This window comes from Accipiter gentilis, chromosome Z, assembly GCF_929443795.1.
Source record: "Accipiter gentilis chromosome Z, bAccGen1.1, whole genome shotgun sequence".
Classification (NCBI taxonomy): Eukaryota; Metazoa; Chordata; class Aves; order Accipitriformes; family Accipitridae; genus Astur; species Astur gentilis.
Genome location: NC_064919.1, coordinates 85,757,510 through 85,774,707, shown reverse-complemented (window position 1 = coordinate 85,774,707; position 17,198 = coordinate 85,757,510). Strand labels below are relative to the sequence as shown.

General features: G+C 49.3%; 1 protein-coding gene across 3 annotated transcripts in view; it reads left to right on the top strand.

Moving 5' to 3' along the window:
* Positions 1-17,198, top strand: part of ZBTB7C (zinc finger and BTB domain containing 7C) — a 155,634-nt gene that overhangs the window by 108,453 nt on the left and 29,983 nt on the right. The window contains exon 1 of one of the 3 annotated variants that reach the window (XM_049794685.1): positions 4,828-4,911. The exons of 1 other annotated variant lie outside the window; for it this stretch is intronic. The gene's annotated coding sequence lies outside the window, so the exon portion shown is untranslated. Of the gene's footprint in view, positions 1-4,827; positions 4,948-17,198 lie in introns of those variants that run through there. One more of the 3 variants, XM_049794686.1, reaches the window with a different exon arrangement.

Below are 17,198 nucleotides of genomic sequence, written 5' to 3'. Positions count from 1 at the left end.
AAGCGATACGTCAAGTATTTATATAGGCATGGGTTCAAGGAGGAAGATGTGCGTGCACTGGGGAGCGGGAGCTGGTGTCATTCCCTCCTCGCTGGTGGCTTCAGGGATGAGACGAGGTTCCTGGCCCCTGATCTTCATCTCTGAGAATGGCCATTATCTCAGATGAGCTGGCTACGGCTTCATTTCAGGAGATGGAGGAGGATTTAATGCACTTAGCCTTACAGCACCTCTCCAGTGCCATGCCACCAAGCCTTCCATGTCCTAATCTGTCGCCCTGGGAGATTATCTTTCTCTCCCACCAAGCAAGAGATTGCACAGGCAACAGCTTTGCCCGGCTTCATCTTCTTTCATTAGACTAAGACCCAGTGGAGAAAGGTAAATGTTTCCCAAGCAAAATACTGGTTTAATTCAAAGTTTGTTTTGCCATGTTCTTGCTAATGTGGGATCATTCTCATGCCCCTGTGGCACGGTGAAGCTGCAGGGGAGCAAGAAGGACTGGGAGCTGTAGGGCCAGCTTCACCCAGAGGTGACAGCGCTTCCAGAGCTGGTACCAGTCCCTGCTGGAGCAGATGTACTGGGGGAAGAGGGGAGGTGAGGGTGCAGCTCTTCCTCTGAGAGCTTCCCAGTGAAACCATATGATGTAGCAAAATCCCATCATATAGCTACACATACAGTGTGTATATATATACGTACACCCTGTACACCTATACAATATCATCTTGGCTGCATCCAGCCCTGTTCCCTCCATAGAAATCAAACTGTGTATTCATTTCTTGAGGAAATCTCTGGGTAGCATAAATGACCCTATTTCCATGGAAGACATTGGAGCCTCATTGAGTTCCACCATCCATCCACGTTAGGCAAAGCACTGGAGATCCCTTAGGATCAATCTGGATTATAGCCATTGAAGTTTCAAATATGAAATCACTGCAACTCTGGCTCGATTGTTTTAGCAGAACATTTAATCGACATTGGTTTTCACTGATTTGCTTTAGAGCTTTTGTTTGGGTTTTTTTGGATAAGAATATTGTGACAGCAGCTTTGCGCGTACACATAGCCTGGACCAGTGAATCTGCCCCATCCATGGCATGGGGTAACTGGTAATTCAGCCTCTCACTGGAAACTGCTTCTCGTCTGCAGAGCGTGGGGCTACTAGCAAGGAAATCCCTTTCATGACTCACTCATTCACCCTTTCCCAATGTCCACAACTACCTTTTAAAGATGAAAAACCAGCGGCTCTAACCCAAGCCATGAGCTCAGAGACCTTCTTAAACCAGATGGGTTGTTGCCCCATCACCCTTCCTCCTGACCTGGCGGTACCCCAGCAATAAGGGTGCGCAGCAAGGTTGTGGGCTCACATCTCTTCCTTCCACTTACTCTATCACCTTTAAAATAAGGCCAACATTTGGAAGCACTTAGGCAAGGCTTAACTTTATTGCCTGGAGAGCAGTGTTGAAGTTAACGGGGATATGCACCATAACAAACAGAAACACGTGTGGGTGGGTGGGATAGACACCTTGGAGGAAACTTCATCAGGCTTTTCCAAGTTTCCCATTTGCAAGCAGTTTCTGTGAGATTTGGGGGGGAAAATATGTTGCTGGGTTTTATTTCTTACCAAAATTAACCTGCAAAAAAAAATCCTCTTTTTTTTTACCTACAGGTTTTGGCAGTAAAATAGGGATGTTTGAGGACGAAAATTATTTTTTCTTGAAAAATGTGATTGGTGCAGCAAATCTTGCTGCAGGAAATATTTTCCTCTGGCTCTCAGGGAGCTGGATTCACTGAGGTTGATTATTGGGCTCCAACTAGCCAACTTTTTCAGGACCCCGTGGGTCCTGAAAAACTCAGATTTGAAAGGAAAAATTGCAAAAATTCACAAAACACTTGTGCCAGTTTATTCTCTAAAAAAAAAAGCTGTAGAAAGCAAAACTGTGTCAAAATTAATTTTGCACAGGAAAATCTTTAAATTTGGTGATCATTTATTTTTCTGATTGGACAGGCATCCTTTAAGTACTCTTTTCTGGAAAGCTTGCAATTCAGTGTACCTGTGATTAGAGCTTTACTGACCTGGGATAAGCAATCATTACAACCTTTTCTATTATTTTTTTTAACTAAGTGTTTCCTGTTGTGCTTGTGAACCAAGGTGGGGTCTAGCACAACCCTTTCTTGTCTTCTTGCTCCTGTTATTCTTATTTCACACCCTGTTAGAAGTAGTTTAGCCTCTTTTCCTTTCTAGTCTAGAGACCTGTTCATCCCTCTGTTAACAGCAATCAAAAACTGGGAATCAATTTCACATGGGAAATAGGAAATAATTTCCAGGGTTCAGTGGAGACCTATTGGTCTGCAGTGGTTTCAGACTCAAAGTCATCGCTGAGATGTTTCATTTGTCACTGTCCCCTGCCCCGGGTATTATTCTGTATGAAAATGTTGGGTTTGGATTGCAGGAATTTGGGGATGTTTTTAATCATAGAATCATTTAGGTTGGAAAAGACCTTTAAGATGATGGAGTCCACCTGTTAACCTAGCACTGCCACGTCCACCACTAAACCACGTCCCTAAGCGCCACATCTACACGTCTTTTAGATACCTCCAGGGATGGTGACTCAACCGCTTCCCTGGGCAGCCTGGTCCAACGCTTGACAACCCTTTCAGTGAAGATATTTTTCCTAATATCCCATCTAAACCTCTTCTGGTACAACTTGAGGCCATTTCCTCTCGTCCTATCGCTTGTTACCTGGGAGAAGAGACCAGCACCCACCTTGCTCCAACCTCCTTTCAGGTAGTTGTAGAGGGCAATAAGGTCTCCCCTCAGCCTCCTTTGCTCCAGGCTAAAAAAACCCAGTTCCCTCAACTGCTCTTCAGAAAACTTGTGTTCCAGACCCTTCACCAGCTTTGTTGCCCTTCTCTGGACATGCTCCAGCACCTCAAGGGTACTGGGGACATTTCCATAAAACCAGCTTGGGAAACAGCACCGCGAACAATACACATCATTAGCATGGGATGGAAGTAATTGTTTCTTCAACTGGTTGGCTTTGGTGGATTGATGGGAGCAAGTCATTTTGATAGAAAAAAAAAAAAGGCAATTTTTGTGGGAAATGAAGAGTCGCTTGGTTTTGTGCTTCGGGTGCGTGTGGGTGGTGGATGGGTGCTCTCGTCCCACAGGGGATGCAGGCTGGGGGAGTACCAGGAAAGCAGTGAGTAGCAATTGGTGTTCCTCTCCGCACCAGCTTGGCAGTTGCTGGATACTGCCCAAGTTTTGCTTTACTCTTATCTGGGGCCAGACATATTGTTCACACCGACTTCATTTACTGATTTACCCAGACACTCCTTAGAAACCCAGTAGTCAGAGGAACTGCAGATAGTGGTTTGGGTGTGGGGATGGAAGCAGTATATTTTTTTTTCCTACAGACCAAGAAAGCATGTACTAAAAGTTTCAAAAGTAACCGTGCTCCGAGCACGGAGCTCTTCCAAGCTGTGTCTGGGAGTGCCAGGTTGCCCCGGGCTATCTTACACTTGATTTTGCCTTGTGCTTCAGAAAGATTTCCCTTGTATAAACAATTTTGGTTGTGATTTGGGGTTTTTTTTAATGTGCTTCTTTAAAGGAAAACCAGCAGAAAGGCATGTAACATGGAACTCGGTGTCCAGCTGCTCTCATTGGATTTACTGTATTAAAAAATCTGTATTTCCTTGTTGTCGTAATACCAGTGCCAGAAAGGAACTAGTGTTTTATTAAATACAGTGTTTAACTTAATGCTCGGAGATGTGGCTGCTTAATTTGGGGCAAAATCTCAAGAATGAGCTGATCTCTAGGGCACCCAGTGAGGAGGAGGGACCTGTTACTTATCACTCAACACGATGGCCAACCCTTTGAGGTTGCGCACATGCCGGCAAGCCGGGCTTAGACAGGTTGGGCTCCTCACGGCGGTGGAGGCGGCACTTTCTGCCGAGCGGGGCTCCGGTGGGGTGACTCCTCTGCCGGGGATGTCCTCGTGGATGAGGACCGCAGGAGATGGGTGCTGGATGGGGTTGTTGGCCCCATGGGTCTAGCTGAGGTGGCCAGGAGGTGGCTTCCAAATCTGGCTGCCAGGGGGGCTTTGAAGCCCCCCACTGGGCACTTGGGAAGGGTTTTCAAAGTCACTCACTCATTCTTTGGATTGGGCCCCCAATTTGGGGTCTTGTCAGCTGTGGAACACAGCGACGGGGGACTTGGGTAAGCAAACCTCCCCTTTGAAGATGCTTTGCCTCCATCTTCTTGCTCACGTGGGTCATTCATGCACAGACCTGATTTTTTAGTTAAGTTATATCCAGTTCTTTTTAAAAGAGAAGGTTTTCATCGCCCCCCGCCCCAGATTTACCTTGTCTCAGCCGAATGGGTGCACGGTTTGCAGGGGAAGCAGAGCAGATCAGTAAGAAAGTCACCCACGGCGTTACCTCTGCGGGGGCAAACCAGCACGTGGTCAGGGCTCACCAGTTACACCAGGGAAGGGCTTCACCCACCGAGTGGCTAACAAAAAGAATGCGATAAATCTGCTTCAAGAAAAATGAGGTTTGGAAAAAAACCCCCACCAAAACCCACAACAACCCCCCCAAGTTTTTCTTTCCAAAGAACTTCGTGTGCTTGTTTAAAAAAGAAACATGAAAAGATCCCGGTAAAATCAGCCCATGTCCCGCGTGTTGTTTAGACCTTAATAGTACAGGTGGATGAGGAGGGCTCCGTGCCAAATACTTTTGGTTTAGAGGGAGTGGTGGGAGTGAATTCTCCTAACCGCTCCTAGAAAGGCTTAACTTTCCGCACACAAATCAATGACAATCTCCGCTCGGCTGCAGACACTCGGGGAGCGACGCTGCCGGATTCCCCGGGCAGCCAAGGCTGGCGAGGGGAGGACGAGGGTCGGCACCCGGAGCGGGAAGGTGGGTCGGATGCTGTACTTTCGACTTCCAAACTACGTGGGTTTAAATTTATTTTTTTTTTCCCCCCTTTTAAGGCTTTTGCGGTTTCTTGAGGGGTGGGGGAGGCGCCTGAATTTCATGCTCGGAGGCTAATTGTGTTCGTGTTAGAAATCTTCGGCGCGTCGTAGTGATCCTCTGTACTAATCTATCGCCATTTACGTGCGTTTTTAATTGCTGTTTGAACTCGAACCTGTGATTCTCTGATTTCTTTGCTTGGTATCTTGAATCTTTACCAAGCCTGGAGATTTTGGCTGTGTATCAACACCTGTACGATACAAACTCTCAATTTGAGGGCTGGGTTTTTTTTGTAAGTCCAGCTTAGTTATTTGTTTGTTTGTTTTAGATAGAAAATATCAGTGTGAAAACACATCTGCTAACATCCCCTGCTGGGTAGGCAGAAGGGCTCTGATGAGGCAGATGATTAATTTTGTTCTATTCTATTCTGTTCTGTTCTATTCTATTCTACTCTATTCTGTATTTTTAACACTTAATATTTGTTTTAAAGTCATTTTTGTTTCGGTTGTTCTTTGCAGAAAACTTGCGGAAAAAAACCCACTCTCCTCTTAAATAGTTAAAACGTCTCAGCAGATTTAACACTGGCTGTGCTGGCCGAGCTGCAAGTAGGGATTGCATGGGGAAACCAGAGGTGCTTTTCTGGAAAGCCCCTACCTGGAGTTTGGGTTGAAATCTCAGTCTTCCTCCAGAACTTTTTGCTTCTTTACTAGCAAACGGGACACAGCAGGACAGGATGTTACACCCGGTTAAGCTTTAATATTTTTAACAGCTCCTTCTTGAGATTAAATGCTGTTTCAGCAGCACAAACCCCCTCTCCCGCTCCCCCGGCCCCGCATAGGTAATTCCCAGAGCCGCTCTGCCGATAAAAACAACAGCCGTGGTTTTGTTTAAGGTTGGGCTGAATGAAAACAGGAGGGGAGGAATGTGCTCAGCAGAGGAGGAACCGGCGCTTGGCCATTCTGGCGTTGCTTTCCGGAGCGCGTCGGATGGACGGAAATACTTGGTGCGGTCGTGCGGGGACCTGCAGTTTGTTCTGCCCTCGAAAAGGAGATGTGGCAGTCACCTTCCCGTTCACCCAGGTACAATATTTGGGGGAATGAGACCGAGTGGGACTTTCCCCTCCTTTCTGCTTAGTGGAAGTGGAATCAGATGGAGGTTTCTCCTCCTGGGAGGATTTGGAGGTTGGGAGCAGCAAAGGCAACCGGGTCTGTCTGAGCCTTCAGCATCTCCAACACCCCACACTGGAGAGCAAACCTTTCGCAGGCTTCTCGGGATGTATCCTGGTATATCCACCCCAGGCGAGCCCAGCAAATAACTCCTGGAGAGGTAGATGAGATGCTCTGCTGTCTTTCCCTGTCTTCCAATGCCTTCTATCACTCCCACCACCACAAAAAAGGACATTTCAAACCGGTGCTCTGAAGCAGGCAGCGTTTAACACCCACTTTACGCTTGTGCTTGATGCCCTTTACTTCAGGTGCCAGGCAATGAGGAGTCAAACCTGGCGTGTTTGAGCGCTGAGCAAGCATTAGCCATACAAACTTGGGATTTTCCAGCCAGCCCGGGGCTGTCCAGCACCTAACTCCCTTAGCCTCGCTTTGAAATTCCCCCTCTAATTAATAAATAAGTGGCAAGTTTCACTGACATAATTTCAGAACTATTGCTCTTAATTAAATAGCAAGTTATTAAAATAGTTTCAAAACACTGAAATCTTGCCTCCCCGGTTCATAGTCCTGGTCTTATTCCCATTAAGTGTCACCAGTGGAATGGTTTTATAAACTTGGAAGCAATTAGAAAAGGTGAACGATCTCGGACCGCATCAAAATGTGATATTATCGAGTGTGCGTGGATGATCCTAGCAAAGCAGGCAGCGATGGGAGGGCTTATCCCTGCCCCTGCCCCTGCCCTCCTGGCAGGATGGGGATGGGAAGGCAGCATCACGCCACGTAGAATGTATATATTTATTTATAAATATAATATCTATGTTATAAATGTACATACAGTGTATATATTTGTATAACGTATGTATATTATACACTATGATATTAGCATGTGATGGTGCAGAAGGGGCAGCTGGCACCCAGCTACACCACGCTGCGGGTCAGGTCAACGAGGTAGCTGCACGGTTTATTTTCCTTTGGCTGAGAGCTTTAGCGATGAATAGAGGGAGGGGATCCGGGGCTGGGATGCTTCTGCCAAGAATGATTTGGAGGCCTCTTTATATTAGTCAGAGCTTTTTTATTCCTTACTGGAAGCCTGAGAGGAGCCGCACGCCCGATGGCAACGTTGCTCACAGGTCTGCATAATTTTCAAGTATCGCTCATGTGAGCAGCTTGCCTTAATTATAGATTTATTTCTCGCTGCTGTTGGATTGCTTTGTTCCTCGTCCCTCAAAAAGATGTCCTTGCCCCTAAGGAATGGGTGCGTGGTGGTCGTGAGTGCTTTTTTGGGTTGGGGGGGAAGGATGCCACATCCCAGCCGGTGGTTTTGCAAGGGGCTCGATGTGCTCGGCAGCTGCAGAAGAGGAGGAGGAGGAGGAGGAGGAGATGTCCCACACCGTGAAGGCTCTGCGCCATCTCCGTGTGGGTCCGGGCAGGCACATGGATGTTAGGACCATCAAATGACTTCCACCTCCCGGGGAGTGGGAAGATGCAGCAGCCTGGCGTTGCCGTCCCCCACCCTGCCTTGCCTAGCAGGGAACCAGTTTGGGAAGTGCCTCCGTGTTGCCCGCGGATGAGCCAGCCCAGGAGGAGGTAGGAGACCACTTTGGATTGAGATCCTGGCACCGCTGGGAGGAGGCAGGGTGGAGGGATGGAGACCAGCCAGCTTCCTAACTATGCAAACAACCCACACCCATGTTCGGTGTTTATCCCCGCCGAGCCCGTCACCATGGTATCTGGGCACCTTTTGCCAAGGTGAGTTGAAGCTGATGGAGCAGATCCTCTGCCAAACCCCAGGCTCTCTAGGCATGTGTCTGGGAGGTCTCCTAGATCAGCTCGATCTTTCGGAGTTCCAGCTGCTGGGATAATCCCAATCCCCGCCGCTGCCTGGCCAGCTCCTGTCTGCAATGAGCTCCTCAAAGCGGGTGCATCCTCACCTCTGCCATGGGGTTTCCTTATGCCGTGTCGCACCACGGTGCCGGGCAGGCAGCCGGAGAGGTGGCTTCACAGCCCCCTGTGCTGGGACTGCTGCCTTGATGCAAAATTTGGGCTTTTCTCCCCAACTTGGCTGTGGCTCTGAGTTGCTGGGGAGCGATCCAGAGGCTGGTGGTGCCTCCAGGAACACATGGGGTCTGGGCATATCACTGGGTGACCAGCCGGTGATCTATCACATTCTCCTCACTGTTTGTGTTCTCTGTCACTGTTCCGCTGTGGTTTGGGGCAAGTTGTTCCACCTGCTACCAGCAAAATGGAGGTGAGAAGGTTTGACAGCCTCCTGGGAGGAAATTGGAGAGGAGAGGAGAAAGGAGAGGAGAGGAGAAGAGAGGAGAGGAGAGGCGAGGCTGGAAAAGGAAAACAGCAAAGAGGAATGAAAAGCAAGAGCATATTTTTTCTGCAAGGTATTTGGCTAAAAAAAAAAAAAAAAAAAGCACGTTTTTATTATCAATATTGAGCAGTTTCGAAATGGGAAATTTCCCCTCCTGCCCTACTGGCAAGTCATTGCCCTGGCCACTCACTGGCGGTGTGCAAGAGATGAGTCCCATCAGCTAATCCCTGTGACTCCCGTGTCCCTTGCAGACCTTCTCCCCAGCCTTGCAGGGATGCAGATTTTGGGTGCAGCTGCTTTTCTTGCACAGAAATAATCAGGGGATGAAACTGGAGGCAGCCTCAGATGCATTTGGCAGCTTCTCGTTTCCCAGCGGCTGCCCAGCGATTGCGTTACGGCTGCTTTTATCCTCTGCGCCGAGAGACTGAACGCCGGCTGAAACGGGACTCTGAAAGTCCACCTCAGCCGGGATTAATACCTCTGTGCCACGGCTAGATGCTGGAAATACTAGAAGGGGACAGATTGCAAAAGAAATAGGTCAGATTTGCTTTTCTTTATCACCAGGTCCTTGTGCCGTGAGCGGGTCTCGCTGCCTCTGTCTTTAGGGAGGTGTTGGATGAGACAACCTTCTCCACGGACAGGTCCCAACCCCTTCAAGGTGCTAGGTGGCTTTGGGAGCTGCAAGGGAACATGAGAACTTCTCAGCATCCCAGGGCAGAGAAAAAGGTTGTGATTTACATCCAGGCCCCAAACTTGGTTCATTTCTGGCAACTTCTGCCCTCTTAAATCCTGGCTGAAGAGAAATTAAAGAGATTAGCTCCTCTGTGCCTTAATTTCCCTGGATGTAAAATAAGTCAGTAGTCGTCTTCCGTGGGTCTTGGTCTGGTTTTGAGAGAACTTGGAGATGCTCTGGATGTAGGGTGGTAAAATGAATGCCAAGCCTTATATCAAAAGAGGATCAGAGATTTTACGCTCGTGGCTGCAGAGGAGCAGGCAGGTTGCAATATTCCAGCCTTTCCACCATGCACATGCACTTTCCAGTTTTGTTGCAATTAATTACAGTGTAATTAAAGCAGAACGACAGTGCTAACTAAGGGCAAAATCTTGTGAAACAAATAGTGTTCGGGCTGATTTTGTAATTGCTCCAGGTTCCCCAGATACAAATTACACTGTCAGGGCTCCTGATTTATGGCAGAGCGATATATGCACAGATAACTCAAGGCAAGAGCTGCCTGCCTGGGTTGCAGGTGTGGAGGTCCATGTCCCATCAGTTCTCCTTGCGGGTCACCCATGAAATTTGGGTTCTCCTTGAAGTATCCCATGGCTAGCAGGACACAGGTGGCACTGCCTCTTTCCCTCTGCCCCATCCCCAAGGCTTCTCATGGACGTTTTCTCACCAAGGAGGTGGCAGATGCTGCCCTGGGTGCAACTCCATCCTGGGCAGAGGGACACAGCCGGTGACAAGCCACCGACGGGGACATGGTGGGCAGAGGGATCTCATTCATCCATGCTGGTCCAGGCTGTGGCACGACATGGCTGATGAAGCAATTTAGCCCTTGGCTCCCAAATCTTTCATGCTTGCAGAAAGTCCCCTTGTGGGTGAGCCGGCAAGGCTTGGCTTTGCTAAATCGCAGGCAGATTTTGCTGCCTGATCCTTCTCGGGCTGTCTGGTGGGGCCGTGATAAATCACGCTGGAGCATGGTGACTCAGCTGGGGAAGGTGACCTGCAAAGGGAATACAAAATGTTGTGCCCTCACCTGCTTCTCTGAGGGGGACCGGGCATTTTGTTTTATACATTTGTTTCATCCGCTTCTGTTGCCAGCTGTACTGGGAATATCGTGCTTTGTTTTCGTGCAGGAAGTCCCTTTCCAGATCAGAGAACTGGAGTGGGTGTTTTCTCACCTTTAATTAAAAGGACTGAAGCTGTGACTTTTTAGCAAAGAAATCCTGCCTTGCAAGTGTTTGGAGGTCACTTGAGTTAATGCATTTCAAGAAATGCAAACAAAAACCCCGAAGTACCCAGACACCGTTGCCTGGAGTTTAAAAATAAGTGAGGTACGCTTCTGAAAAAGTCGCAAGATCAAGTGAAAAACAAGGAGATGAGTTAAAAGCATCAATTCTTCCAATTAAACCCCTCTGTGTTCATTTTTTATCACTGAACGCTGGGGTTTGGGCCGTGAGTCACTGTCTGCTGGTGTCCCAGTGCCGACGAGAGCCCGCTCGGTCACACCAAGGGCTCTGTGCAGGATTCAGCCACGGAGGGATAATCTCTCCACCAGCCACCACAAAATCCCATGGTGCTCGTGAACATCCTTTGCTGTGGGTCACGGGTGGCTTCCCGGTGTACCTGGAAAGGTGTGGTGGTTCCCACCACCATCCCAGCTGTGGCTCGGGGTCGAGCATCTTCCCCCGACAGGTTTTGGCGTTGGGTACCAGTGCCCCCTCCCAGCACATCCCACCAGCAGCCGGGCTCCTGCTCTGAATACTAAAACCTGAGACAGAGAGAAGGAGCCCGTACGCTGATTAATTTGAGCCCGTGCTGCTCTTATCCTGGTTTCAAAGTAATTGTCTCTCCTGTCCACAATTTTCTCTCCTTACATTTCACTGCATATTTATTAGGTTTTTGTGAGGCTATCCGCAGCCACATTAAACCAATTTACTCCTTGAAATGTCTGACCTTTGATCTGCCAGCCACTGCCTTTCGGAGCCAGAAAAAGAGCCTTTAATAACGTGTCACATGAAAGGCTCGCCGCAGAGCCTGTCACTTGCACACCCGAACTCCAGTTAATAAAGTATCGGATGAATCAATTATTGCCTAATAATTGTTACCTATATTTTTGTGCTAAACAAGGAGAATATTTTTCCCCTCTTTTCCAGGTCGTTTTATAATCTCCCACTAGAGAAAACTGATAAGGCAAATACATGTACACAGCTATAACTAATATTTCTCAAGCAACATCTTCAACCTTTGTAGCCAGTTCTGATCCTGGCAGACTTGGGGTTTTTTGCAGATGCATTAGACTATCTGAGTGCATCTCATTTTAGGAGTCCCTGCAGCATCCCTGTGCGCTCTGCTGTGTGCTGTGTCTCCTGAGGCCCTCCAGCCGTCCTCCGCAGCAGGCATAGGAAAGGAGAGGGGGGTTAGTAGGTTGCAAAGTGCTTTGCTGGGGATTATTCGGCTGTTTTCCAGGCGAGGGCAGTGAGGCAGGGGGATGCCATGACTTGTCCATCACAGCAAGGTTGGAAGCAGCCACCCCAAGGACCACACGCCTCACCGGCACCTCCCAGCACCCTCGGCACCTCCCGGTGTCCTTGTACATCAGGGCTGGATGCTCCTGTATCATCGCGTTCTGCTCCAGGGGCAATGCCTCACCTCCTAACCCATGGAAAGGACAAAAGTGGGGAGAAGACCCCTTCCAGTGGGCTGCTGGCACTACTGGCACAGCCGGCTCTTCGTGCCATGAGACTGGGCAGCTCATATCACAGTCGTGGCTGCATCCAGCCACGCTGGGTACCTTTTCTTTTACATTCTTATTATGTATTTGAAGTGACCAGTGTGTTATTTCTTACTGCTACGGAGCCATCGAGCTCTCAGGGGTTTGCCGAGAAAAATAGAGGCAGATGTGGCCAAGCTGCTGTTGGAATCAGGACGCAGGGACAGAGCCGGTGGGATGCAGCATAGCTCCCTTGGGGTCTCTGCAGCCTCTGGGCACAAGATGCCACTGCCCTGAACCCCAAGAAGTCACCTGTAGCATCTCTCCCTGGGTCTCAGACCCCTTTTTGTCAGGCTGCTGGCTCTCTGCGCCTGGTCTGGACTGCTTTTGGGGATGATGGAGAACATTGTTCAGATCCTTGTGGAAGCCAGAGCATCCCCGAGGCCCCAGGGGTACAGGATCCTCTGCTCAGGCAGCCGGGCTTTGCTCGTGCTTTGGGGAGAGGTCTCCCTGGCGCTCCCAACCTCTCCCCTGGTAGGAACATCAATCCTGCTTCTGCTGAAATCAGCAGCAAAGCTGGATTTCACGGGGGTGAAATGGGCCGGTGAAGTTTAATCACAGCAATTACAGTTTCTGTCACCTGCAAGGTTCTCCGATGCATCACTCTGAAACAACATCTTGCCCAGGAGCTCCATTTCACTCCCAGTGACATCTCTGCAGGGCAGGAGCAGGCAGCCGTCCGGAGAGGAGCATGCCTGGGTACAGATCCATTCTGGACGTGGCCTTGGCAACACACTTAGGCATTTATGTATTATTTATTTTCCCCAACGCTTTTCATCTCCTACGTAGTTGCTTAACAGCACCAGGCTTTCACAAAGTGAGGGAGAAGGCTGAAAAATGCAGGAGGCAACCCAGGTCTCCTCTCTCTGCTTTAATCTTCCCGGGATGACTTCTCGCTTGCCATATGGGGAGGGACGTGCTCCTGACATCCCTAGCCTGCAAAACACCGCAGCGTCAAGCAGAAGCAAAGTCTCAAGTTTCAAGGGAAGGAGAAACCATCTGCATCGCTCTCTAGCACATCTGTGCTGATTTGGCTCTGTGAGGACTTGGTTGCAAGCCTGTAGGATTCGTCTTCAGAAAGGCTGGTATTAATTGCCGTTGAAATGGGAAGCGTTAAAAGCTGGGTGATGAAGAGGTGAAAAAAAACGGGGAAGCTTGGAAATACTATGGGCTGATAATTCTTTCCGTCACTCTTGGGTGTATTAACAATGTTGATGGTTAAAATTGTTACTGTAGGAGGCCATCTGCTAGGCTTTGCCTACCATGAATTGGGAGGCGAGGTGGAAGTGAACATCGCTGGGGAAGTTTCAAACCAAATCCCAAATTTGAGACAAGATTCAGATGGTCCTGAAGACCTTCATAAACCTGCATTTCTTACCTGCATTAAAACATAAATGTACCAAACCAGATCTCATTCTCTGTATCGTCAACTGCATTTCGGATGGAGGCACCTGATATACCTTCCAGCTTTAATACTGGCTCATGCCTTGTGCCTTCATCTCTGCTTACCCACTGGAAAAAGTCATGATCAGGGGCACATTTCATCCAGGACTGTTTCCAAGTTGAGCTTCAGAGGGGAAGTTAGCCTGGAAGAAGACAGGGATGGGGAGAGGGACCTGTGTGAGTCCTGGCCATGGAAAGCCATACTACCATATTGACCTGGAAGTCCTATCCTGGAAGAGCCCCCCGGAGACTTTCACCTTGTCCTTGGGTTTCTCAGAAATCAGCACTTTGCTTTCACACCTTCCAGCAAGGAGAGCCCTGGCATCATGGGCTGATTTTCCTTAAAAAGATGCTGTCACTTTTACCTTCGTCTTTTGTATTCGACATCCCACAGCACCCAAGCAGGAGCATCCCAGCTGACATGCTCCATGTTATTTTCCAGCCTTAAATCCATGGATGCTCAGCTGGTGGCCCCCGCCATACCCCATCGGTGCGGGCAGGGTGAAATTCAAGCCTTTTTGACCTTCCAGTTTTCCTCCTTGGGAGATGAAATTAATACTCCCTGCCATACATTGCAGGGATGCTGCTGGGATGAATTAGTTAATAGACCAAATCTCACTCGCCTGCCTCCACGAGGGCAATCGCCACGTGGCTGAGTCTAATATTCGCTTTTCTGATGACCACAGGGGACTTTGGGTCAGGACAGCTGGGATTTTGGCACGACTTGGGTGGGACCATCCCGTGGACCCCACCGGGATCCGGCCCTTGGGTGGCAAAGGGCAGAGGCTATTGCAGAGATGCCACAGATGCCTCCCTGCAGCCCTGCACCGCATAATTTCCAGGCTCGCAGTGCTGTCTCTGCAAAGGTAGATTTGGTTTCTATTAATAAGGGGATAATAGCACGGGAAACCTGGCTACAGGATGGCCCGTACCCAATTACTGCGGTCGCTGGGCTACAGCAGCCGCTTTTCCCTGCAATTATCCCACCGCTCGCTGGTGTAGCACAGCCCTCTGCATTTTATTCTTAGTAACAGAGCCCCGGGCAAGGTCAGGGGGGTCCCTGCAGCCAAAAGTCCCTGGCTGAGGGATGCAGGAGCTGAGATAGGGACAGCGGAGCCACCTCGGTATCACCCACCGGTGGAGGGGTCAGTGGGGGCAACGTAGGAGCGATGTCCCCCCAGCCCCGGTGGATGCAGCCACGAGGCTGGCTGCAAGGCAGTGCCCTGTTCTGTCCTTGTCCCAAGCCAAGTGGTGCAGGGGGGTCCTGGTGACCTCTATGGGGCACGTCGGCCACTTTGGGGTCCGTAGCAATCAGCCTCGTTTTTTTGGGGGGCACAAAATCCCCGATCCAGTCAAGACATGGTTAGTGGTGGACTTGGTAGTGTTAGGTTTATGGTTGGACTCGGTGATCTTTGCCAATCTAAATGATTCTGTGAATTAAGACTGGACGTGATGCTTGGTCTTGGTCCCAGTATAAAACAGGTTGTGTGGAAGCTCTGCTGGTTTGCACCCACTGGGATTTGGCCCGTCCAGCTTAGTGAGCCAATGTGGGACTCACAGAGGCAGGAGGAGCAGGGGGTGGTCTGAGGATTGAGATTTGGGGAATCCAGGGTGAGTTTCTTTTCCAGCACATTCCCTAAGCATCTGTAGGAAGCCACTTTGCTTCTTTATCCCTCAGCCGGGTATCCGTAAACACGGATAATAGCCTGACAGAGGGATGCAGCAAGAAGAAATGCATTAGAGTCAGGGAGATCCTCAAAGGCAAGCTACCCAAATCACTCTAAAAACACGGAAGACCCTTCTTAAACCTGTGTTGGTTGTGGGAAAGCGGTGAATGGAAAATATATGTCAAGGATGAAAAGTGATGCTTAAAGGGCAGGAATAAAGCCTTTCTCGTGAGAAAACCCCAGCTCTAGTCTGTGCTGTTTCAAATTGAGTTTTCAGTTTCCTAAAGGCAGCAGACAATGCTTCACTCAATTCTCTCCCCACTGTCATTAAAACTCGAGTGTGTTGTCTGGATATAGTATTTTGCCCTACCTTAAGAGCTCTAATCTTTTTAGGACCATTTCTTGCCGCTATCTGCAGACACTCGAAAGCCTTCTCGACCACGGAGTGAAATACAATCCCTGTCTTGGGGAGCTTTACCTCCCCTTTGTCTTCTGCAAAGACAGAGGGAAAATAACCACTTAACAAATCTGCCAGGTCTGAATTTTCTCCCCCCTTCCATCTCCCCTTTTGCAGCTATCATTTGTCGTGGGTTGCTTTCTCCCAGTGCCACCTGCCTGTTGCAGGGAGATGGCGAGGAGCCTTTTATTGTTTGCTGAACAATTCCCTGCAATTTGCTGTTCGCTATTTCTTTTGGGCTCCTTTAATCCTTTTTTCACTTGCTGCTGCTTATTTTTAGCTTGTGTGCCGTTCTCGTTTCTTCCCCCAAACTGTTTGTGTTTTGAAAAGCCCCACTTTGCTGCTGATGGTACCTTTTTTTTGAGCATCCCTGGCTATCTGCAAAGCCCTCCCTGCTCTCTCCTTCCCCCTGCGCCCTGCCAGGCTGGGTGTCGGATGCAACGAGCTGCCATTCTCCGCTTTCCCAACTTTCCCTGGTTTTCCCTTGGGAGCTCTCCTCCAGCCCTCCCTTGGAAACCCACTTTCCCTTCGTGCCCAAATCCTTTTGCTTTTGTTCAGTGAAAAATCCAGGAATGCCGAGCTCCCAGCGATGCCACCAGCCCAGACCCTGCCACCCCAGCTCCTTTGGGTGATTTACGCTGTCCCGGTACAAACAGAAATCCTCTGGCTTTGCCAGGTGCCAAAAGACTCCCGGTGATGGTGCCACTGACCACGAGGTGTGGGCACGAGGTTCGGCATGTGGCAACCACGTGGCGTGGGAAGCGTCCGTGGTGGCCCCGATGTGGAGCCCCTCTGAGCGTCAGGCTGCCTCTAGTCTTAGGATAAAGCTGAGCCTTAGGCAGGAGCTAGCTCAGGCCGATAGTCTAGCTAAAGGGGTGAGTTGGGATTTGGATGAGCTAACTCCAAATTTTGGCTCTACCGTGGGCTTCCTCCACGGCCTTGGGCAAATCACCACGTCTCCCTGCTCCTTATCTCTGCAAACCAAGTCATCTCTTTTTTTCTCCCACTGTTTATTCGGAGCACAAGCATTTAGGGATGGATTGCTCCTTCTTTCGTCTTGCTTGTACAGTGCCTATAAGGGGATGAGCATCCCCCTTGTAGCTATAAGACACTGGTGCAGTATAAATGGTCACTGCAATTAATAATAGTAAATGATAATAATAATAATAATAAACACTGCACCTTGCACAGTAGAAACTTAGTCTGCTCTGAAGATGCTCCAAGCTTTCATCAGCAAACAGTAGTGGATATTTTTATTTCCTTGCCTGTGTGCTGGTAGGGCTATGCTTCATTCCTATTACTCAGATCTACAGCTGGAGAATTATAATCCATCCCTTCTCCTGCCCACAATCAGGATTCAGAAATTCAAGCAGGACTTTCTTATCCCTACAAACATCTCCCGATCTGCCCAATTGACTGCCCTGAAGGCAAATAGCAATGTCCAGTTATGTTCTTGAGTTATCCAAACTGTCCCCGCTGTGTCAGCCAGGAAGATATATTTCATTTCTCCCTGGCGGTCCTGTCTCCTCCCTCGTTAATATTGCAACAAGCATTCCTCCTTGGGAGCACCGCCTGTCCTTCGGGAAGGCTTTGAGCCTCCCTGTTTCAGGCAGGTATATGGCAACTCTGCTAGCTCCATCTTTCACGTAGACACAAAGCCGGTAGCGTCGGCACTGCCTTTTTCCTGGG